The following is a 24170-nucleotide window of genomic DNA, read 5'->3' on the forward strand; positions in this document are numbered from 1 at the left end:
CATACATTATAGTATGGGGATGCAAAGTCTAGCTAGGTGGTACAATTAAACATATATGTGATTGGACTTGAGGTTTGGGAGCCAGTTTGGCTGCAACTGCACACCCATGTTTCAAGCTGGCTCCGCTCCTGATCTGAACCGTGCATCTAGAAGAATAGTAAATCCTTTTGTCTTGAAAGTGAGCATTTTGGAGTATTTAACTCAGTAAATTTCCGATTGCTGTCAAAATGTAATTAATTATATGTTCAAAAAACCATGTCGTCATGCATTACGTCGTCTTCCAAGGAAGTTGCTCGTCATGCATTACGGTCTATTTTCTTTCGGTCAGTACTTAAAGAAACTAGTTCTCTAGGTAGGGTCTATAAATATGTAGAATGTTGGGGTTCTTCGTACGCGAAAGAGAACAGTTGAAACAAATTTAGTAGGTAGAGCACGCAAAACACAAATCAGTCAGTACGTACGTAGGTAGAGCAGGGAAAACACAAATCAGTCAACTAGTATACTAGAAATGGAAAATTGGACACACGGATTCATCGTCGAACGATGACTCTCCAGTTCCCAATTTGACTTAACAATGTGAAATTGTGAATAATATCAGATTGTTCAAAATTTCAAACAACAGAAAGAAAAAGAAGAAGAAAAGCTAAAAGAAAAAGAACAAGAAGAGAGAAATCAAAATACAAGTTCGTGTCGAAATTGTCTGTTGCACACGATGGTCAAGATTTGGTCTAGCATAATAATTTTACACAAAATTGGTTAAAAAGATCAAAATCAACAATTTTTGGGTGAAATGGACAGTTAGATTTTGATATTGTTTAAATGGACAAAAATATAAAAATAGGCAGGATGTAACCAGTTTCATCGTGTCCATTTTCAAATATTTTTTCTTATTTTTAATTTACACAGGATGTATCCAGTTTCATCATTGCTATTTTTTAAATTTAAGTTAGGATGAATCCAATTTCATCCTTACTATTTATTTATTTATTTTTGGTCATTTCACCCAAACTATTTTTTACTCGTCCATTTGAACCGTGATTTAAAAATATTTGGACAAATGACCCATTTTCCGATAATTTTATTAATCTTTGAAGACTGTCTTTTGAACAACAACAACTCCCATACAAATACGTCTAACAATATCGTAGTTTGCATGCATAATTAGCAGTCATTCATTTGAAATAAATAGCTAAGAGGATCTAGTTCAATGGAATATTTAGCCCTGGCTTTCCATCTGTACAATACATTCAAGCTTGGTGATCAAACTAAGGCTTTTCCTTTTGGATTATTCTTTTCGTGGATGACTTTGGGTTGATCACAAGTTATAGCTAGCGCGAAAGTAGTTATATGTACGCTACATTTATGTTTGATGGGCTAACAAAATAGTTACCCCCTTGATCCTATGATGGGTTGAAGCCTGCATGCGTAGCAGCATAGGAGCTTCAGCTTCGAAATGATGCTGGTGGACTTTGGATATGCAGCCATTCCTGCTAACATGAGTCTGCTAGCAGAAAGACTTTCAAGAAACCTCATCCCTTGGTAATGATTTATTTCAGCGGATTGATTGAAAGATTGTACACACCAAAATCAGTTGCTTATTCATGTACAGTGGTCACTGGGTAGAATAGAAGTAGAACATGAATTTATTCCAGGGGAGGAAAAACTGTAGGATATGGCTTCTTTCTTTAAGAGGAGGGGAAAAAACAGTTGAAGAAAAAAGTACAAATATAAAAATACGCTAGAAGGAGGGGTCGAACCTCCGACCTTGTGGTTAACAGCCACACGCTCTAACCAACTGAGCTATTCCAGCTTTTTGTTTAAACAGTGAAATCACATTTGGATATATAGATATTGGTAACCGCATTCCACCACCCACCACAAGCCTACCGGTGTTACCCAATTCCAGTGTGAGATTTGATTTACTCTACGAGATAGAAGTTTAAATTTTTGCTTGGTCCCTAACAGCATGTGGAATTCGGTAGCACACTACAACCATGTTAAACTCCGGCTTCGTGTGAAAGGACAATTAGTCTCACGTCCCTAGTTTTCACATAATGAACTTAAAATATAATATGGAAGGGCTGCTCCACTCATTGCCAATTAGTTTTGAGTTGGATGCCCGCAGACTTTAACATGGTATCAGAGCTAGGTCTCATACGTGGGGTGTAGGCCGAATTAGTAGCCGTCGTGACCCGAGTGGGCACATGTACACCCGTGACCGAATGACTGGTCACTCGTATGACCTGTACGTGGGGTGGACCGTGACCAACGTCACCTTCACACCCAAGACCCACACTTGCGTAGGTCCACGTGTTAGGTCGAGTGACTGGTCTTACACGTGAGGGAGGGTGTGAAAGGACAAATAGTCTCACATCCCTAATTTCCACATAATAAACTTAAAATATAATATAAAAGGACCGCTCCATTCATAGCCAATTGCTTTTTAGTTGGATGTCCGCAGACTTTAACACTTCGGTAGGACAAGCAATTTAGTCCATCACTGGAGTGAATGCCATCTGAGCAATCGGAGCACATATCAGTGTGTTGTTAGTTTCTTTCTTTAATGATTCTATATTTAGTACTTCTTTTTTTCAAAGTTTTAAAGTTAATACTATTTGACACATTTAAAATGTTAAATCAGTAGAGATCTGAGATCACTTGAGATTTCGCAAGCTGCATAGAAAAAATATGCATGATTAACTCACTGTTACCCCACTCTAGAAGTACAAAATTAAAATCAATGAAAGATACCAGTGAATGGTACCAAGTATAGAACTGTACCAGCAGCACGTACGGGAGGAATTTATATTTCTCACCGATAACGTGGGACGGTAATACGTGAGACAACCAAATTGGCTAACCTCTAACCAGGATAATTTGATTGCACACGTAGAATGCCTACTTTGAATTCTTCTCTGGTTTCAACTAATGTCCAGGTGATGTTTTATAATTTGTCGTCATTTGACAGAACCGAAAGGTACGAGGAAAATAATTCATGTTGTCTCAATTTATGTGGCATGACATGTTGGACTGCTTTTGAACTGCTGTGTTGGACTCCCCTATTGAGGTCAAGTAGGAAGCCAGCTAAGCACAAGGGCTCCCACTTACGTACCGATTTCTAAAACAATGATTCTGGCGGACCGTGAAAAAAACTGCCTAGGAAAGCCGCCTTCTCACATATGCGAGGGCTCCGCAGACCTGGAATAGTAGGAGGGCTGGTTTTGAGTCTCAACATAGGAGAGCAGAGCACTGAAACGGCAGAACGGTGGTTTTTTTCACGGTTCTTTTCATGGTTCACTTTATCTTGTTCGTTTTAATGGATTTCTTAGAGGCTTTTGGTTCTTTTTATATATTCCTGGAATTTTTGCTTTGGTTGGGGTTGTTGTTCCTTGATCTTGGTGTATTCGCTTGTGCACTACTTGTGTGCTTCTTAATACGATTCCTTTTGTATCATAAAAAAAAAATAGATTTCTACTAACTTTCATTTAAATTTCTTTGCTTATTTTAATGTCCTCTAGAGACAATCCTAGCTGTGCAGTTTAGTATATCCAACAAGTTGATTGAATGTTTATGTGCTAGATCAGTTAGGTAACTTAGATTTTCAGTTTTCACCTTCTGTGAAACTCTGCATGATCGAGCTTGACAAATTGTTCATTCGTTGTACCTACTTCATCAGAAGTATGGCCTGCTACATACCATATCTGAGCAGCAAATGACTGTCTGTGGAATGTTGGGGAAAAAACAAAGGAAACAAAATATGGTATTAAAAATAAAAAAGCGCTTGACAAATTGTTCATTCGTTGTACCTACTTCATCATGTTGGGGAAAAAACAAAGGAAACAAAATATGGTATTAAAAATAAAAAAGCGCTAGAAGGACGGTTCGAACCTCCGACCTTGTGGTTAACCGCCACACACTCTAACCAACTGAGCCATTCCAGCCTTTTGGTTTTACTTTTTTAAAGAAAACTTTAAAATCAGTATTTGGATTAAAAGTAATCTTGTGACTACTAAGTTTTTTTTTTTTGTTTTTTAAGAAAAAACAAATATATTGAGACAAGCAAAGACACATAACAGAACAACTCCAAGTATCTGCCTTAACAGTCTCAGAGACTTAGATTGATCAACATCTCTAGCTTTCTCCATGCATGCCACGGCTTCCAGTAAAGTTCCTAAATGATTACGCACAACAAGAACAATACCGGCAACATTAGAATTGGGCATAATATAAGCATTTATGTTGACTTTCAGCCAAGTATGAGCAGTCAAATTTTTTCTACTGCCTTTCCCATTAGCACAACTAGTAGTTAAATTATGATCATGAGCATACATAGAATTATTATTGTTAGTGCAAAAGCTATGAATTTGCTGAATTATAAGGCTAAGATGTTGGTTTTTCCTATCAAAAAATTTAGAGCAACGACTTTTCCATATGTGCCACATTGTAATCACTGCCGTGTTGATATGTTATCTGGCTATAGAAACTAGGTTCTTTTTATCATTCCAAAACTAATCCAGTCTTAAAGAGAACTGAACTTTAAAGCTTCCTGATATATTGAGTTAGAAATACAAAACCAGACATCCCTAACAAAAGGACAATGAAGAAGGAGATAATCTTTTGTTTCCAGACCCTGACTGCACATTTGGCAAATAGTATCCTCCATTCTGTTAAGCCTTTGAAATTTTGCTAAAACTAGAAGAATATCTCTGGCTATTTTCCTTATGAACATCTGACATTTATATGGCACCTGAATAAGCCAAATCATTAACCACATATTCTTTTAAATCCTATTTGTATGATGATCTTCATGAGCCAAAATAACTTTATAAACATAGCCAACAGTGAATATACCATTTCCTGTTAAAGACCATCTTAAAATACCGTTCTTCTCCAAGTTGTTAATTCTAATATTTGTAATCTTATTGACTTTCTCATTGGAAAATATTTATTGAAGTTTATCTTCTTTCCATCTTTTATTCTCACCATCAATTAAATCAGCCACTATATCTTTACTTTGCAACTAGCTTGGGACTTGAGAGATATAATTTTCCTCCTGAATTTCTCCAAACCAATTACTTCTGCCAACTTCAATACTCGAGCCATTTCCAACTTCCCATATGTGATATTTATTGACCCATTTTAATCCTACTTGAATGCTCCTCCAAAACCAGGTACCTTTTTGATTGACTTCATTTCGTAAAAAAATTAAACCTCTAAAGTATTTGGCCCGTAAAATCTTGACCTACTCAGCATCTTTCGCTTGAACCATTCTTCAGGAAAGTTTAGCTAGCAATGCTTCATTGAAGTATTTAGTATTTTTAAATCCCAAAGCCCCATATCTTTTAGGTTTGTTTACTTCTTTCCGAGCAATAAGACATCCACCATTTGTCTTTTTCTTATTCCACAAATAATTCCTTTGAAGAGAGACTATCTTCTTTACAGTTTTACCTGGAAGTTGCATACATCCCATCTGAAAATTAGCCATTGTACTAACTGCAACTTGAATTTGAATGCTTCTTCTAGCCTGATTTACTAATTTTCCCTTATAACCTTGTAATTTATACTCCATCTTCTCCAAAGTTTCTTCAAGGCACTGATTTTTTTTCCAACAAACATATGGATTCCAAGATATTTTTTTTCTTTTAAAGGCATTTGGTGCGTTTTAATCATAAGGTCCATATTTGCTTCTTCATTTAGATTGTTACCGAAATGAATACTAGATTCGCTGAGACTGACCATTGACCTGAGACTTCATAAAAATTACTTATAATCTTCATTAAATTCTAAACTGAACAACCACAAGCAATTGTGAATAGTATGCAATCGTTTGAAAAACATAATTGAGTGAATTCTGGACCTGTAGGAGCTGGTTGATAATCATAATATTGTCTTGTTATTAGCTGCAACTAGCCTTCATGCACAAAATAAAAATATAAGGAGATAGAGCATCACCTTGGCGTAATTCTCTTGAAGGAGTAAAAGTTGGAGTTGGAGATCCATTTAGAAGGATAAATATTGAAGAAGTACTGATGCATGATTGATCATTTGACACTATTTTTCATTGAAACCTAGATGTTACGTTATCTTCAAAATCAAAGACCACTCCATCCTATGAAATGCCTTAACCATATATAGCTTTATTGCAACAACTCCCAGATAAACTCTTGTCTGATTCATATAATCTATTATCTCATAAACAATGGTGGCATTATCTAGAATATTTCCGCCTGGAATATATGCAGCTTTCCAAGGGAATATAATTCTACTCAAATATTTCTTCAGTCGATTCGCTAAAATATTATAAATGACCTTGTAAAGCTATGTTACATAAAATTATTGGTCTAAAATCCGCTTGTGTTTATACACAGAGTGGTTTTTTTTTTTGAATTAACACTTGGTAAGTATGATTCATATGTTTTTAACATATACCTTGTTTTACAAAAATGTTTCACCGTCAAAACCATATCATCTCAACATTTATGATAAAAGACTGCTTGAAATCCATCTGTCTTGGAGAAGCCCGTGAATTTATTTGAAACACCACTTATTAATTTGATCTCATAACTACAAGAATATCTAGTAAGTTCGTTATTGTCTTCTTCTGAAATACATGGTGTTATCAGTTTGAACACATCTGAGCCTTGAGGAGGATCAGATGTAGTAGATATATCTTTAAAGTGGGATATAAGAAGATTTTGAATGTCCTCCATAGAATTATACCAGTTACCTTGTTCATCTTTTATCGAGTCTATCTGATTTCTTCGTCTTATGAAATTTTCTTTTGCATGGAAGTATTTTGAGTTTGTGTCTTCAGTTTTCAAAATATTATCTCTAGATTACTAAAAAATAATATCAGCCTTCACCTCAAACTACTGTTGAAGTTCCATCTGCTGATTTCTCAGCTTTTCTTGTTGTTCATTTGAATTCCCTTCAATGTACTGAATTCTTTCTTGAATACCATGAATTTTTCTATATATATTCCCAAAAAATATTTGTATTTTGTTCTCTTATACCCTCTCTAGCATCATTGTGTTCCTGGTAAATTGAACAGATGAAGAACCCGAGTGTTTAACCTTCAATCTTGCTTGAATCATGGACTTGAAAGAAGCATATTTTGTCCAAGTTTCATAAACTCTGAATGGTTCGTATAACTTATCTCGTTGAGGAAGGGTATTGAGAAGAATCGGTGCATGGTCAAATCATATGATAAGATTATTGATGATAACATTTAAAAATATAGACAACCACTGAATTGTTGTTAGAGCTCTGTTAAGTTTTGTTTTCACTTGTTTTAAATGATTTCTCTTCTTTGTCCGGTAGAAAGGATTTCTTGAATACCAAAAGAATTTATTGTTTGTTGGATGATTTCAGGTGTTGAAGGCTTATGGGATGGAAAAGATTTTCTGTCAAGGTAAGATAAAGTGACATTTAGGTCTCCAATAATAAACCATGAAAAATCCATATTTTGACCGAGTTCTTGTATTAAACTACACTGTTGAGTCCTTTCATAATTGTAGCAAGGACTAAACATACATGTTAAGACGGGCCCATTGTTGCACAATAAAATTCACCATACTTTTAGTGTAATGTATAAGTTCAATCTTAAACCCATCCTTTCACATACAGCTAAGCCTCTTGCTTTAACTTTCTTATTGTAACACCATACATTAGGATAACCCATATCATGTAAAAATAAAAAATGCATTTTTATCGTGTTGTTTAGTCTTAGAAAGAAAAATGATGTCTGGACTATATTTAGATATGCAATCTTTAAGATGATTTGTAGTATGTTTGTTTCCTAATCCTTGGACATTAATTCCATGTAAGAATCTTCATATTAACAAAATCAGTCAAATTTAAGGGATAAAAGGTACTAATTCTATAAAGACTATGTTTTCTAACTGATGAACCCATAATTTAATAGAGTGAAACTTGAATATATTAAACTTAATAGATAAATGTTCAGAAAAAAAAAAAAAAAAAAAAAAAAACGGTCTTCCTGCTCTGCCTGTTGTTTCCAAAATGCTTGAATTACTTAATTATCCCATCCACGGGCTTGTAAATTGTTTCCCGCATTTGCTCCGGTTCTTGAGAGTATTTATTATAGTACATTTATTGAGAATGGTCTTCCATAAACTAGCTCTTGACATGTCTTTACTTCTCCTTGGTCTTCTAGCTGTTGAAAATTCACTACCACTTTCAGATTGATAGTATATTGTAGAGACATGAAATCCTTCTTCAGGAATTTTAAAATTCTTCTTTTTCTTTCTCTTTTTGCTTCTACTCTTTTTTGGAGAAACAATAATTTTCTCTCCTTATCTGTACGTGGGGTTATTTTTCTTTATATCAATAACCTCTCTAAAATCTTCCCCCAACTTGAAGATATAGCCAGAAGTAGTCTGAACATTCTTTGCTTTGTCAACACATTCAGTTTCTACATGATCTTGAATAAGGAAAGTTGGGAAAAGCTTTCTTGGTTTTCTTTGGAAGTAGATATGAACCCATTGAGTACTTTTAGCTGCATCTTCTATGAGAAGACCTCTTAACATTGGATTTCATATATTAAACTCGATATCAACACTGGCTGCATTTGTATTTGTTGGGCTTCCATCTTCTGGTTCAATCTTGAGAGGATTTCCTAGTATACTTGGAATCCTATTTTCCACTTCAACATTTAGGAATTCTGGTGGCAGCTTTTTAATATCAATCCAAAAATTTTGAGTAAGAAAATAAAGAATCTTAGGGAAAACAGAAGGATTTCATTCTCTAAAAGCAATTAGATAACTATCAAAACTCTGAGGACATTTTCTAGAACTGAATTATACTCATCCAATTCCTAGAACCCAAAGATAAACATATTCATTGCATGAATTATGATTTGAAAATGATAACGTCCTCATGCATCGCCGCTTCTCGTTCAGATTTCTCAATACCCATAGGATTCTCACAGAAAACCTTTCCAATCAGGCTAATTTCCCACTTTTTAATTCCAGGACTGAGCTTGATATGAGGATACTTAATCACTCTTCTAATTTGATCATCTTCATCTATATTTTTATTTTTAATCCGCTCAATAAGATCAGAAACTTCACTAACTGATTTTATAGACATTACAAAGAAGAAAAAGACAAACAACACCAGGAAAATGAGAAATTGGTGAAGACATTTATTCTTACCTTTCCTATTTATAGAGGTATTGCATGTATTTTTTTTTCCCAACGTGTAGATTGCTTCAGATAAATTTCACCACTTATCGTATGATTGAGATGATAAATCATCAACCCAAGCTGAGAAAGCACCCACCGCCCACAATTTTTAACTTGCTTTTGACCAGACCATCTTTTAATGTACCTATATATGATGACTGGCTCCATTGATAAATGATCTCTCATCTCCATTGCAACAAAACCTTTAAGGGGATGTGAGGACCTTTAATCAGCGGAACCTTTGCAGAGTGAAAGACCATACAACCTAGCAAAACCTGTTAGACATGGAAACCAACAAATACAATGGAGTAAAAAGGATCAATTTAAAACATTGAATATCAAAGATCCGGATTAGGAAAGAAGACGAAAGATAAAACCGAAAAAATTAAAGAAAACTAGTTAATTCATGGAAATAGAAAACTCAATAATAAGAAACAAAGAGAAAAGATGACAATTAATACATATAGAAAGATTTCAAAGATTAAAATAGATTTTAGCTGAGATTTTTAATGACTCGGTTAGATTTAGTCAATCGCCGAGTTAGTCTCCCGAGTCAATCGCCAGAGCTCCATCTTCATTGATATTCCCTAAAGTGTTTTACCTTGAGCGACTACTGGGATAGTGTTTGGAATTTGGATATAAGAGGTTATTTTCGACTTAATTATGTTTAAAAATTTTAAAAGTTAATTTGAAACCAAATGGTAGAATTATTAGTTATATGAGTAAAAATAAAAAAAAATTAAATTAAAAACGATTTTAAATTATGCTTATACTTTAAATTTAAAAAAAAAATTATTTTATGGAGAATTGGGTGCCTAATATGTCTTCCCCCTTATGCATCTGTTACCTTAATCCTAATATGTGTGTGAAAAAATTGGTTGATAAAGATAGTAAGACTTGGAATGCAAACCTAGTGCAAGCTTTTTTCACTCATAACAATTACCAGAAAATCATGAAAATTAGGATTCCTATAATAGGCAAAGACAGATTGATTTTTCCTTTCACTAAAAATGGTAAGTTTAATGTTAAGTCGGCTTACAAATTTTTGGTTGGTGATTTTCCTGTTGGGGGCCCTAATACTCAGGCTAATCCTATCTATAAAAATCTTTGGAAAGCTTCTTTGTTGCCCAAAATACAATTGTTCTTGTGGAAATGCATTGAAGGCATTCTGCATACTAAGAATATGTTGTCTATTTTTAAACTGAGTCAAGATAATACTTGTAGCATGTGTGATTCCAATTCTCTTTAAACAGTTGAGCATCTAATCCTTCATTGTCCTTTCTCTAGATCTGTTTGGACTTCTTTTCCATTTGGAAGTATTTGCTTCATGATTCTTCCACTGTAGCTAATACTCATGATTGGATTAATAAATATCTCTTATCTAGCAATGACATGTGCTTCTCTGTACTAATCAAAGCATGGTTTCTGCGAAGGAATAAATGTTTTCACATCTTCCAACAAAAACCTCTTAATGTTCGAAGTATTGTCAGACTTGCTTCTGAACTTATTAGTGATACTAGTGGCACTACCACTAGTAGTACTAATAATCATTCATCTGTTAGTCATCAACATGTATCACCTTCTAATGATGACCTTCCAGAGGACTGCTATATTGCTTACTGCGATGCTTCTTATGATAAAAATATTAATAAATCTGGTGTTGGTATTGTGATTTCCGACCAAACAGGTGAATGCAAAGGATGCAAGACAATCGCAGGGCAAGCCGTGAACTTTGAAGAAACTGAATGCCTTGCCTTACTTGAAGATGCAAAGAGGGTCAAAGCAAGAGGCTACAACGAAGTTTGCTTTAGAAGTGCCGTCAAAAATGCTATCTCTTAATAAAAGTATGGACCAGATTAGCTGATTCAATAACTCCATCTTAGAAGATTTTCTTTTTATTCTAAATGATTTTAGTTTTGTTAAAACTGAGTTGTTAGTAAAAATTTCTGGCTGTGCTGATAAAGCAGCCAAACAATAAACGTTTGTGTGTTATATTGATACCGAAATGCGTCTAAGTACCAGTCAAGATGTTACGTCTGCAAAAGAATACTTGATTTGCAAGCTTCTTCCACAAAATTTGCATGACCAAATCAGTCGACAAGATCAAAATTGGTGAAAGAACCAGTAAAGAACTATATTAGCACGTAAAGAACTCCATATCCTCACCTCACCAATAACGTGGGACGGCTCAAGGGGAGAAATACGTGAAAGAACCAAATGGCTAACCCAGCTAATAATTTGATTGCATGTTTGATTCCTCTAAAGCCAGATGTTAATCCAGGAATGCAGTAAATCACTACTTGAAAACTACTTGTATGTTCGAAAGAAAATCTAACAATTTTGCTAGCAATGATTGATAAGAACTAATCCGTCCAAATTGTGACATACAAAATACCATCACAAACCCGGTCCACATTTGCATGATCGCGACATTATGCCGATTGCCGCCCCTAAGATTGTAAGCTAAAGTTGGCATGTCACTCTCTCCCAAGATATGGCATAAATTTTGGCATCTTGGCAAGGCCACCACAGTGATCTAAACTAGAGGCGGACACTGCCGTCCGTATTCATACCATTTTCAGGTCCAACGTATAAATTGAGTGTCTTGGTTGATCAAATATATTGGTATTGAATTTGTAGAGTTTGTAATGTGCTTTGACATTTTGGAAAAAAAGTATTTGAGTATATTCGGTATTCCCATCAAATCACATTCAATCATGTTATGGTAATTTGGGGTACTGTACCTATTATTTGGTGACAAATATAGTAGGGTATGGACGAAAGGGATATATGCTTCTTTTTGGTTAGGGATTAATCGGTTTTGTTTGACCAAACTAATCATTATTTGACCAAACTAATCGGGGCTGTTTGGTAACCATTAATATAATGGATTATCAGCCCATAATTTATTATATTGTTCATAATAGATTATATATATGTTTGGTAACCATTATAATAATTGATTATTTTAATCAAAATTGAAAAAATCTATTATTTTCAGAAACAGAAAAAAGTTGTTTAAAAATTATTATAATCAATTATTTTTTCTTAATAAAATTGAGTTGAGTTTATTCCTCTTATTTTCTATAAACTATCAAGAGAGGGTTAAAAAAACACTAGGGAACTTAGAAAAAAGTTCTGAATCATTATTTTTTCCACTCTTTTTCGGGAGCATTTTTTAAAGATAATCAATTATTTGATAAAGGTGTTTGTGAAAATTTATTATAAAAATGACTATACTAAAATCATTTATCTATTTATGATTATCTATAATCATAAATAGATTATCATAAATTTTGCCAAACAAGGCCGTCATTGTGATAAAGAATACGGAATTCCTTGCCATCAATCTCTTGAAATATTGCATTTTGCTATCGCAAGATGTTACATCCATGGACGGCTTTCGAGTTTCGTCAGCAGATGTGGCAGAATCACAAGATGTTTATTGGTGGTTTATCGAATCCGCTTCCTTGTGTTAACTCTCTCTATTAAGTCGTACCCCGTAAAAAGGTCACCTTTGCCCACCTGTGTTTCCCGGTCCAGGGATTCTTACTGCACCAACTAGTTTGAGCCCAAGCCCATGACTAGTGGGCTACAAGCCCCCTCGAGTACTTTCAGGGAACGATTTCTAAGAACCATAATATTGGGCATACCAAAATCTTCCAAGGCATACTGAATGAAGACAAAAAAGGTTGTGAAATAGCAATATCAGATAACCCCTTAACCCAAAAAATTTTTAATGGCAAATCTGCCCTTTACGTATTAGTGTTAATAATCTTGATTAGTGATTAAAATAATTTTCAGAATTATAAGAGTTGTTTAGATGAAAAATTTGAGGAAAAAAATCAAAGTTTTGGTTTGGTTAAGAAGGAGAGAAAGAGAAGGAGAAAGTGAGAAAATTTTAATTCTTGATTCAATGGAGGATGAGGAAGGTCATCATTCATCTAAAAAACCTAGGAAAATACATATCAACTACAACAATGATCCAGAAATTGCTGATTTCTTAGATTATGAGAATGATTTTACACCCACTCAAACTCAAGCTCAAACTCAAACACAAACTCAAGATGATGATTTTTATGAGCCAAATCATGATGATGAAGACATTGATGAGGAACCCAATGCTTCTAATACACGGGTACACTTATATCCTATACTTAATCTCACTTCTACATCTCTCAATTATCAAAAGTTAGGTTTTTTGAATCATGGTTCGGCGAAACAGGTTGATGTTCGGCTCACATCTATGAGCCGAATCTACCAATTGATGAACGGTTCGGCTTACTGAATCTGTTTACTGCATGCGCCGAACCTATAATTTCCAATTCCAACCCTTTTGCTAGACACTAGTTCGGCTTATATGAAAGTTTCATAGTAAGCCGAACAACATCCTGAATAGCCCGGAATAGAATCATTACTAATTCGGCTTATATTTCCAAAATTGTATGTGCCGAACATAATTTTTTAATTTCTGGGTTGAAATATTGTTACTAGTTCGGCACATATGGAGAATATCGTATCAGCCGAAACCTCTTATGTTCAAGGTTCGACACATAATATGATTATCGTCTGAGCCGAATATGAATTTGTTAATTTTTGGGTTAAAATATTGTTCGTGGTTCGGCACATATTGAGGATATTGTATAAGCCGAAACCTGTAAATGTTTATAGTTCGGCACATAATGTGATTATCGAATGCGCCGAACCTTGTTATTATATTCCCTTTCTAGTGTTTAACCTTGCTATATTCTTTGTAGATCGTGTTTGGACCCATGGAAAATCAACCTGATCCAGTAGACATAATTCACGAGAATACCAAAGGATCACTTCCAAAATTATTTGGTATGTAAGAACCTTTTGTTTACCTTAATGTTGTCGGAATATTCCAAAGTTTTTCTTACATATTACTTGTTTTGGAATGAACGTTGATATGGAAAACTAAACCAGAAGTTCTGGATTGGCTTGAGGAACACGCGATGAAGATAAATTGTGTACTAGTTAAAGGACAACAAAGCCGATGGGATCGGTTTGAAATGATTTGTGAGCGTAGTGGAACCGGCGGTAGCAAGGTTAAAAAGGGTATTGTATACGTTGGGAAGACCGGGAGAAAGAATAGGACAAAGACGAAGAAAAGAAATTTCCCTCTCAAGATCGTTTTCAACCTCAAGAATAAGTCCATGAACAAAGAAGATCAATATTGGATAATGAATTAGATCTTATCTTCAACGTTGGATAAGAATATTGGATACCAAGGTCCATATTAAACTCATTAAAATCAATTAGATCTTATCTTCAACTTCAAGAGAATGAAAATAAAAACACAACGCAAAAAGAATGAGGTCATTCCGACATCGGACGAAAATGTTATGGCCAAAACAAGATCGAAAAACTTGAGTGTGCAAAGAGAAGGTTCGGCTGATAACTCAACAACACGAGCTAGCCGAACCTAGAGCCTGCAAATCAATATTTTCGAAGTGTTTACAGAGAGAGGTTCGGCTTGAAAGTGATCTAATCGAGTCAGCCGAACCTGATAACTACCTGGGGTAAATTTCACTTCTCAGGTTCGGCCGGAAGGTTTGCAAGGTATTAGCCGAACCTGACACTGTTCTGGGACGTATTCAATACACATTTTGGGGTTCGGCTAAAAATTGACATTTACGGTTTAGTTGAACTTTTCATAGACACTTTCAGGGTAAAATTTCAAGAACAGTTCGGCTCAAAACTCAACTCAATTATCAGCCGAACCTGCTACTGTAATCGTCAAAAACCCTAAGTTTTTAGCAATTTAACCCATTCAATCCATGAAAAACAACAAATAAAAGATTGGGTTTGTAGGGAATACCTTCTTATCCTCATTTCAGTATTTGGAGCTTCAAATGGTTGAATTTCCGATTCAATTTCTGGTTCAATTATAGTTTTTACACCTTCATCTTCAATTGATTATTCTTCTTTAATTCATGGATTGGAAGAGGATTTAGAACACCTGAAGTTTGCTTTTTTCTTTGTACGATCTATTATATAGTTCAATTTAACCGATGATCGAAATTTCACGAATCGATAATTAATTACAGTGATGAAAAAAAATAATCCGAGAGAAAAGGAAGGTGGTTTAGCTGGAGGAAGAAGAAGAGATGTTTAAGATAGTTTATTTTTTGATTTTAGGTTCAAGGGTATATAGGTAATTGAACTACTCAATAGACACCCCTTATAAGGTCACCTAGGATGGGAAAACTATTTGTATGCCTTGAAAATTTTTGGTATGCCTAAAATCAATTTTTAAGGGACCATGGTTTTTTTGAGGAGAATATGGTTTTATTAGGCCACCTTCTCTATAGTTATAAGGGGTGTCCTAAAGTATTAAAATGACTAACCTACCCTTAATCTAATTTAATTTAAAACCAACCCAATAACCACCTATATATATATAACCACCACCTCCTCCACCACCACCTCCCACCATTGCGGATTACCACCACCACCACCACGCCAACCACCGATTACCACCACCACCACCCACCACCGCCGATTCCCACCACCACCACCTCCGATTATCACCACCACCAACCACCGATTACCACCACCACCAACCACCATCGCCGATTACCACCACCACCTCCTCCAATTATCACCACCACCAACCACCGATTACCACCACCATCACCGCCCACCAACGCCGATTACCACCACCACCTCCTCCGATTATCACACCACCAACCACCGATTACCATGACCACCTCCAATTACCACCACCACCAACCACCACCACCACTATATATATATATATATATAGCTTAATTTATAACATTAACAAAGATATTCTCACAAATCCATTACTTGTCATTCGTTTTTGGTTGAATAAATGAGAAGTAATCATTGAAATGAGTTGAAAATGGAAGTTGCAGAGAGGTTTAATTGAGGGTTGTTTTTTTCAGAGAAAAGTTCGGTTATCACGAACTAATTTTTTCTTAACCGAACTCAGAGTTCGGTTGATTCGCAAAAAAATACTTTTAACCGAACTCCTTGTATTAGAACAACACAAGTCCATAAATTCGGTTCCTTCGTAAAATAAGGATATCACCGAACTTTAGTTTACGAAAATAATGAGAAGTCCACAAGTTCGGTTCGTTCGCAAAAATGTTAAGTTTTCTTTGTACCCGAACTCTACCTTTGAAACTTCGTAACCGAACTCTACCTAATTCGCCAAGAAATAAATTTCGTAGTAACCGAACGTTTGCCTAATTGCATATATGCATATATAAGCCCAGTTCGGTTGATTCGCAAAATATGTTGAAGTTTGCGAACCAACCGAACTTCTAACACTAGGTTACTTTTAACCGGAAGTTCGGTTGGGAACTTGGTTGCGTTGAAGTTTGCGAACTAACCGAACACACAAGATGTACCCAAATAAATTATTAAGTTCAAAGTTCGGTTACCTACCATTTTATCCTAGGTAACCGAACGTTACACTGTACGACCAAAACCTCCATTAACGAGCGAGTTCGGTAGCCTGCGTGTTTGGAAAACGTAACCGAACTACACTTTCAAGTGTGTTCGATTACATGTTCTTGACATATGGTAACCGAACTGGCCTAAATCTACATAAAAAGTTTCATTTTTTTTGAAAGTTTGGAGCAATTCAACCAACATTATCTAAGTTTGAAGCATACCTGGGTACCCAAATATCCTTCATCCGGTTGTGGTTGGTAAAATCCATCGTTTTTCATGTTTTCCTTCTTCATCTTCTCTAACTTTACTCTCTCAATAATTCTACTTCTATAAAAAAAAAAACTATCTGATTTTTTAATCTCACTAATTATCTTTAACTTAATCATCTCACTAATCATTACACTAACTATTATTAACACTAACTAATCATCACCCAAAATTAATCAGGAGGGCAATTTAGGTATTGATATAAATATCTAGATAAGGGGTGACCTAGATTTACTTCTAATGTCTTTACCCAAAATAAAACCATGGTCCCCCAAAAAAACCATGGTCCCAAAAAATCGTTCTTCTTACTGCACCAACTAGTTTGAGCCCAAGCCCATGACTAGTGGGCTGCAAGCCCCCTCGAGCACTTTCAGGTTGGCTCTCGTTCGAGCAACACTCGCAATCTGTCCTCATTGTGTCGCCTCATCAGTACTAGGTTTGTCAATGGATATTCGATATCCGGTAGCCGTTTCCGAATATACAGATTCCGTTAGGTTAATATCCGACAAAACGGTTATCCGATATCCGATAGCCTTAACGTAACGGATATCCGTCTATTAACATAACGGTATCGGTTAAGGGAGTTTCCGTTAGGTTAATATCCGATACCGTTAGTGTATAACTATATCATAAAAAAATCGAAAATTTTTGATACCTAATACCCTATAGGTTTACTCTTTAGCCATTTGATTACGCCTCTCCTAAGAAAATATCGGAAATTTTCGAATATTAACGAAAATTAACGGAAATTACCGGAAATTATTGAATATTAACGGAAATTATTGGAAGTTTTTTGTATCGTGAGTAGATAACGTAAATTATCGGAATAATATATGATATCCGATAGCTTATCCTTAACCTTATCGATATGGAATTTTTGGATTCCGCCGGATATTATCGGATGTCGGATATCCGATAACCCTTAACCTTAACCTTATCGGTATTGCCAATATCCGGCGGATATTTATCCGTTGCCATCCCTACTCATCACCATGTATCAGCGTGTCACATGTTGCGACAATTTCACGTCCCTCTTGTTGCGCTCGACATCTTGGCGGTGTTATACTCCTAGCTACTTTTTTTTCCGTCTTGGTCACTGGTCGTGCATTTTTCATGGTTATATGATTCATCAATCTTATATGCATCAAAGCTTATTAAAAAGTTACAAGAGAGGTTCCTCAATATAATTGTCCCATACAATAGAATCAAAATAACTAGGTTAAATGATTATTTATGGTTTGGAATCAAAGCCAAACCTATTAACAAATCTGTATTCAACAAAAGTGTTAGGAAACTTGAAAGATCCAACCATTTCTGAAGGTTTAAATCTAGAACAAAGTAAATTGGGTAACACATGTAACTAACATCGGTTTGAAATGGCTAGTATCGGTCTGAATTGGCATCGGAAACTCGGTCCTGGAACTAATTGTTGCAGTTTCTGCAGTAGATGATGGAGATGAAGATGATAAGGTGTTGAAGATGATGTTGAAGAAATCCATCAAACCGTCCAGTAAAATAGAAAGAATAGAAAAGTTACAGACTACAACAGTTGATAATAAAGCCAATCTTCATTGAGTTACCGGAACAAGAACTGATTCTTCGTTTTGGGTGGAGATCATCACTGAAAAGGATTGTATGTCTAAAGATATTCCATTCATAAACATAACCATACAAAATCAGCAACAATTCAAACACAAAAACACTTGAAAAAGCAAAGAAACAGTAGCCGGAAAACCCAAAAAGCTAAAACTAAATCTAAGAGAAGCAGTAGCCGTAAAACATAGATGGTAAAAAAGAGTTTAAAACAAGCTTAGGGTGTTGATGATCTTCTCATATCGGTTCCAAAATGTTAGGGTTTTCGTTTCTTGCATATGTAGATATGCTGATTCGGCAGGCCTCGTTCCCCATGACCATGTAGTTTGGTGTTTACGTCCTTAGTGTCTAGGGGGTAATTGCTGAGACCCTTTAGTTTTCCTAGTAATCATTTAATTTTTGATTGTTTGTCCTTTTTCCTATGTTTTATCTCCTATTTATGGAGCACACTCTCCTTATTACATCAATTCGCTTTTCCTTCATTATACTCGTTAAGAGAATTTTGATATCTCTCGAGTGCATCCGAAACATCCCACATATTTTGTGGACCATGGCTCCTCTTTTGTGATGATGGTGGGGTTATTGAAACTCCCCAAATACTAAACCTGCTTAGCTAATAGGATTACCAACCTAACAGAAGCATCAAAACTAGATTAAAGGTCTTAAGAATCACCGTTCCATAAACTAGTCTCAGAATAAACCCATATACTCTGATATTATTTTAATGAAAATCTCTCGAGTGATATGAATATAATGTGTTGTTTTAAATATTAACAAAGAGTACATATCCAAGATCACACAACATCTTTAGAATCGTTAAAGCTTTTTAGCAAAGAAAACGATATATCCTCGCGCGCACCATTTCTTCTGAAAACTGAAACTGAAGTGGGAATAAGTGAGCACATCATCCCGAAGGGGTGCCCAATGGAAACACATAACTTTTAGGTAATCACTAACATGCTTCACATTTCTAAAAGATAATGAAATTGAAACAGAACAATAGAAGAAAGCAGATAACACCTTTTACACACAACACGAAGCAGAAGATTGCTTCAACTCATTTCCCCGGATATTGCGTCCATCGTGGCAATATCCATGAAATATCCACCACCGGATGGATCTACGAGAATTGAATTAACAACCTAAACATATGTTATCCTAACCTCGTCTCACTCAATGGAGAAGAAAATGCTATGAATAACTCCAGTCTCAAATGATAGCATGAATCCAGGTACCGTAAGATATTATCGTGGAATGTGTACACCTCATAAATCCCAATGCCACCATCTAAGTCTAGAATATAATAAAGTTTTGATTACTATGATCTGACCCCGCACAGCAGGTTCACAAAAGGCCCAACCATTATTCGTAGGCCGAATACTCCAAATAATGACCATCTCCAGTCATGAACCTAGAATTTCTTCCCAAGTCAAGATCATAGTAACCCAGTCATACTACTAAGACTGAAACAATCAAGTATGATATGCACATGAGTGAATTCCCGAAATAAAATAGTATATATACTATCGAAACGGATGAGTTACCTCCCTTCTAAGGTAATATTTCATACGGATGAGTTATCGTCCTTCTATCTTAATAAGCAAGAAAGTAATTGCAAACGGATGAGTTACCTCCCTTCTAAGTAATATTGTAAACTGATGAGTTACCGCCCTTCTAAAACTTAGCAAGAAGTTATGGGGAATCACAGACACTCCTCGCAGGGAACCACATAATGCATATCACACAACATACTCATTCAATTACAAACATCAAGTTCACCAAAAATAAGAACTCATCATGCTCGCAGATAAGGTAAACTCAATGATTTCAAGAAGGTTACAGAGTTCCCACCTAAATAGATGACAAGCCACTCCTACCTCGAATTCCTCAATCCGTCGGTTCATCCTTTAATCAATCGTTGTTAATATTGACTAACTGTTAATCACACAATCAATCTAAGAGTTTAGCCAAAAGGCTCATACAAAGTTCATAAAATAATTTTATACAATTCTCTAGTTATGAACTAAGTGAACTATCTAATGATTCTAAACCCATTTATGGTTCTACACTTTTTCATCATCTATCTATAGCACATCTAAAGGTTTACTAATTCAATTGGACTGATTTTATAGTCCATTAGATAAGTCTTAGGAATATCTACAACTTTGTAAAATGAACAAAAGGCTAATTCGGACCATAAGGGGTCAAAAACATCAAAATAGGAAAACTATGCCAAAGCCCAAGTCAGCTAAACAAGCCCATTAACGTAAGGTCCAGTCCATCTGAGTCAATTAACGGCACTAACTGTCAAACCAACGGTTACAGGTTAACTAACAGTCAACATCTAAGTCCAGGTCATATGGTCAACTGAGTCAAATCGGTCAAGGTCCACTGAGTCAAGTCTGGTCACTGAGCTAACTCAGGCAGATACACTATGCCACCTGAGCTGACCAACATGCCATTGCATAGGCCACAACTTCCTAATGTGTTAAGATAATGCAACACAAACAATAATATATCAATTTAAGTTCAAATTGAACAAAAACTTATCAAGACTGCCAACTTATTCTACAGCTTCACAGACACACAATCAACTCAACAACACCATATCTACATCGATTCTGCAAATACAGGCTTTCACTAAGGTCTCTGCCCTAACAACTCTTTAACCAACTTCAGCTTATACACAACACCACCATATATATAAATACAATCCAAACCAACTCTGACTATTCTTACACCTTAATAATATCACAATCATCATGACACATTCACACAATCGTAACGCCATCATCATAATTACAGTCAGAGCAATACTACTATCTCAACAACATTGGAGTACAACCCATTTCAGTTCCTCATTAGCCTTAACTATTCTCTCAACTCCAACAGCCATAATTATACTTTGCATTCACTAAAACATTACATCCTGACCGAACGAACTTCATAATTTATCCACAAACACAAGCTCAGTTTACTTGCAAATTCACCACAGTTGCAATTTAACACAACCTCGATCTGCAACTTCATTGCAGACAGCACTGCCCCTCGATTTACAACTCAGATTAACTCCTCCACCAACTGTTCTATACTTATATCTCAAGTCTCATTCAATTTCAATCATTAACAGCAACACCTATGCCTTATTCTAACTAGCACAATCAGTACCTTGTTCTCAATTGCAGACATCAGCTTCAACAACTAGTCATCTAAACCTCAACTCCAACTTTGTACAACCATTCAAACTGCAGCCTTCATCATCACTCATTACTACATTGGACACCCATTATATGAACTAGCTACCACTTTCTTGATATTCAACTTTAATCTTCATTTCACAACCAACTCCTGCAATTCACATCAATACTAGTTCCCCTGTATTTCCAAACAATCAAAACCAGCGACCTTCGTTCATCTAACTAAGTTCAACTTCACTAACATTTCCATTTGAAGTTACAACTTCACCTGCAGTTTCAACAATTCATACAAACCCTAATTTTATATGAAATCAAAATTAAACCTCAAACAAATCTCTAACTCAAAATTAACAGAAGACCCATCTTTAATCTACCAACACAAAGCAATTTCAAGAAAAGAAATCAATCAATTCAGAACCCTACCCTTTTCTGCTTCTTCCAAAAATCAATCGATAGCAGTATCATCACCTTCTCACTCAATTCAACAGGTTACTATGATTCTGATGAACCACCCAGACAAAATCACGCTCAAAACTTTGAAATTAAGATTGTCAGAGAGGAGAAGAGAAAGAACAGAGAAGAAGAAGAAGAAATAAGAAGGAAAGAGAAGAAGAAAAGAGAAATGAGTTTCTCTTCGATCGGTTTTGTTGATAAGACCAGCAAAATTACTAAGGAACCCATGAAAAGGATAAGGGCAGCGGAGACGGCTAAACTGCATAAATATTATTTTGCCCTTCATATTAACGTGATGATATTTTCTTCGTCTGGTATCCAACTGACGCGTTCGAGTAGGCCATTGCACATAATTTTTTGAGATCTATCTGGTGGTACTAGTTTCGTATCTAGATTGTTGTTAGATTAATTTCTATTAATTAAGTTTCATCTCTAATTAATCGAGTCATTAGCGGCTGAGCCGTCTCTTGACTAGTCTAACAACATTGACGAGCTTGAGGGTCGTTACAGTTATGCCCTCTTTAGACGATAAGTTCTTTAAGATTGCACTAAACCCAGTGGTCTAGCCTTAAAAGGATACATCTGATTGATTGATGCGTCTCGAGCGTCGTGCGTCTTCTTCAATACCATTTCACGAGTTTTTGTATCTGGCGATCCGTCGTTGCGTGACGGGATATTTTATTATACCGCAAGTGCATGGCTATCGATTGGACAGTATGCAAGTACGGTTCGATCCACAATGACTAATTAATTGTTATCTTTAATCTCTAATTGAATTATATGAAACAAATAAAACTTGATTGGATATATTAATTGAACCCAATAATATGAAATAAAGAAGAAAATAAAGTAAACCAGGATTTCAGAATCCACCAAGTTAAATATGTAAAACATTAATTTATCACTAAAAAATAATCATACTATCATTCAAGACGATTGAGGACCAAACATGTACGTCTCGGAAAATTTGACGTCAATTTTCATTGTCAGCCAAAAAGGTATATTATCACTCAAGACGATTCAGGACCAAATATGTACGTCTCGGAAAATTTGACGTTAATTTTCATTGTCAGACAAAAAGGTACAACTTCCTTTACTCATAAAATATCAACAACCGATTATTATTCAAAACCAATAAGAAGGAAATATTTTAGAAGATAAATTAATGAAAAATTAAATCCACTCAAGAGTACTTCGATAGAAAATACTTGAATGCTATTACATAAAATGATTTCCTCCTTAACATTAATGGAGAAATTACTCCATTATTACAAAAAATAAAATAAAATAAAAACTCTACTACTTTGCTCAGACTCCGACCCCCTTCCTTGATTGAATAACACGGTATATATAGGGCCAGAAGAATTCTACCTTCCATTTTAATTCTCATCATTACATCATCAACCCAATAGAAGTTCCCCATGTGTTAAGTGATAAACCAATTACCCAATGGTAGTGTACCACATCGTCCCTTTCTGCATCACTTTACACCATTTAAAGGAAACTAATACCCAATATGTTAGTGAATATTTTGGATTATTTCTCATGCATGCCATTTATTTTCTCAAATATCCAAATCTTCATGTATTTATTTTTGTTTGCATGTAAGCAATTCTTTCCCAATTCTTCCTTTTGCAAACCATATCTCCTTTGTGTTAGAGCATTGTTCGGTCGAACTCGCAAGCGTTGCTATCTCAAGCTTGTTTGTCAAGTTTAGTTGTTAAAATTATAAGTCTTGATTTCTAGTCTACTTATAGCTAAGTCTCGGATTAGGATAGTAAGTGTAGTTGAGCCTTAGACTCCACGACATTCATCGATTGAAAAAGAAGAACTACTCAAGGGAATTTGTGAAACTTCATCAACAAAAGGTATGTGGAGACTTGAACTTATCTATCACTCAAAAGTCTATCTACTTTATCTCCTATTTGAGACAAAAGTCGTATTACTATATGGACTTCAATTATACACATTTGCTATTTCGAGCCGAGTTTATCTCGCCTATCTATTT

General features: G+C 35.3%; 1 long non-coding RNA gene and 1 other non-coding gene across 2 annotated transcripts; both read right to left on the reverse strand.

Moving 5' to 3' along the window:
- Positions 1-1736: 1736 nt before the first annotated feature.
- Positions 1737-1810, reverse strand: TRNAN-GUU. The gene has a single exon. It is a non-coding gene; the product is annotated as a tRNA-Asn (tRNA).
- A 19216-nt stretch (positions 1811-21026) lies between these two features.
- On the reverse strand, positions 21027-22342 carry LOC113336716. Its single transcript, XR_003354000.1, has 2 exons — positions 22133-22342; positions 21027-21977 (listed from the first exon to the last, which is right to left on the reverse strand). It is a non-coding gene; the product is annotated as an uncharacterized LOC113336716 (long non-coding RNA).
- Positions 22343-24170: the final 1828 nt, after the last annotated feature.

This window comes from Papaver somniferum, chromosome 1 (assembly GCF_003573695.1).
Source record: "Papaver somniferum cultivar HN1 chromosome 1, ASM357369v1, whole genome shotgun sequence".
Taxonomy (NCBI): domain Eukaryota; kingdom Viridiplantae; phylum Streptophyta; class Magnoliopsida; order Ranunculales; family Papaveraceae; genus Papaver; species Papaver somniferum.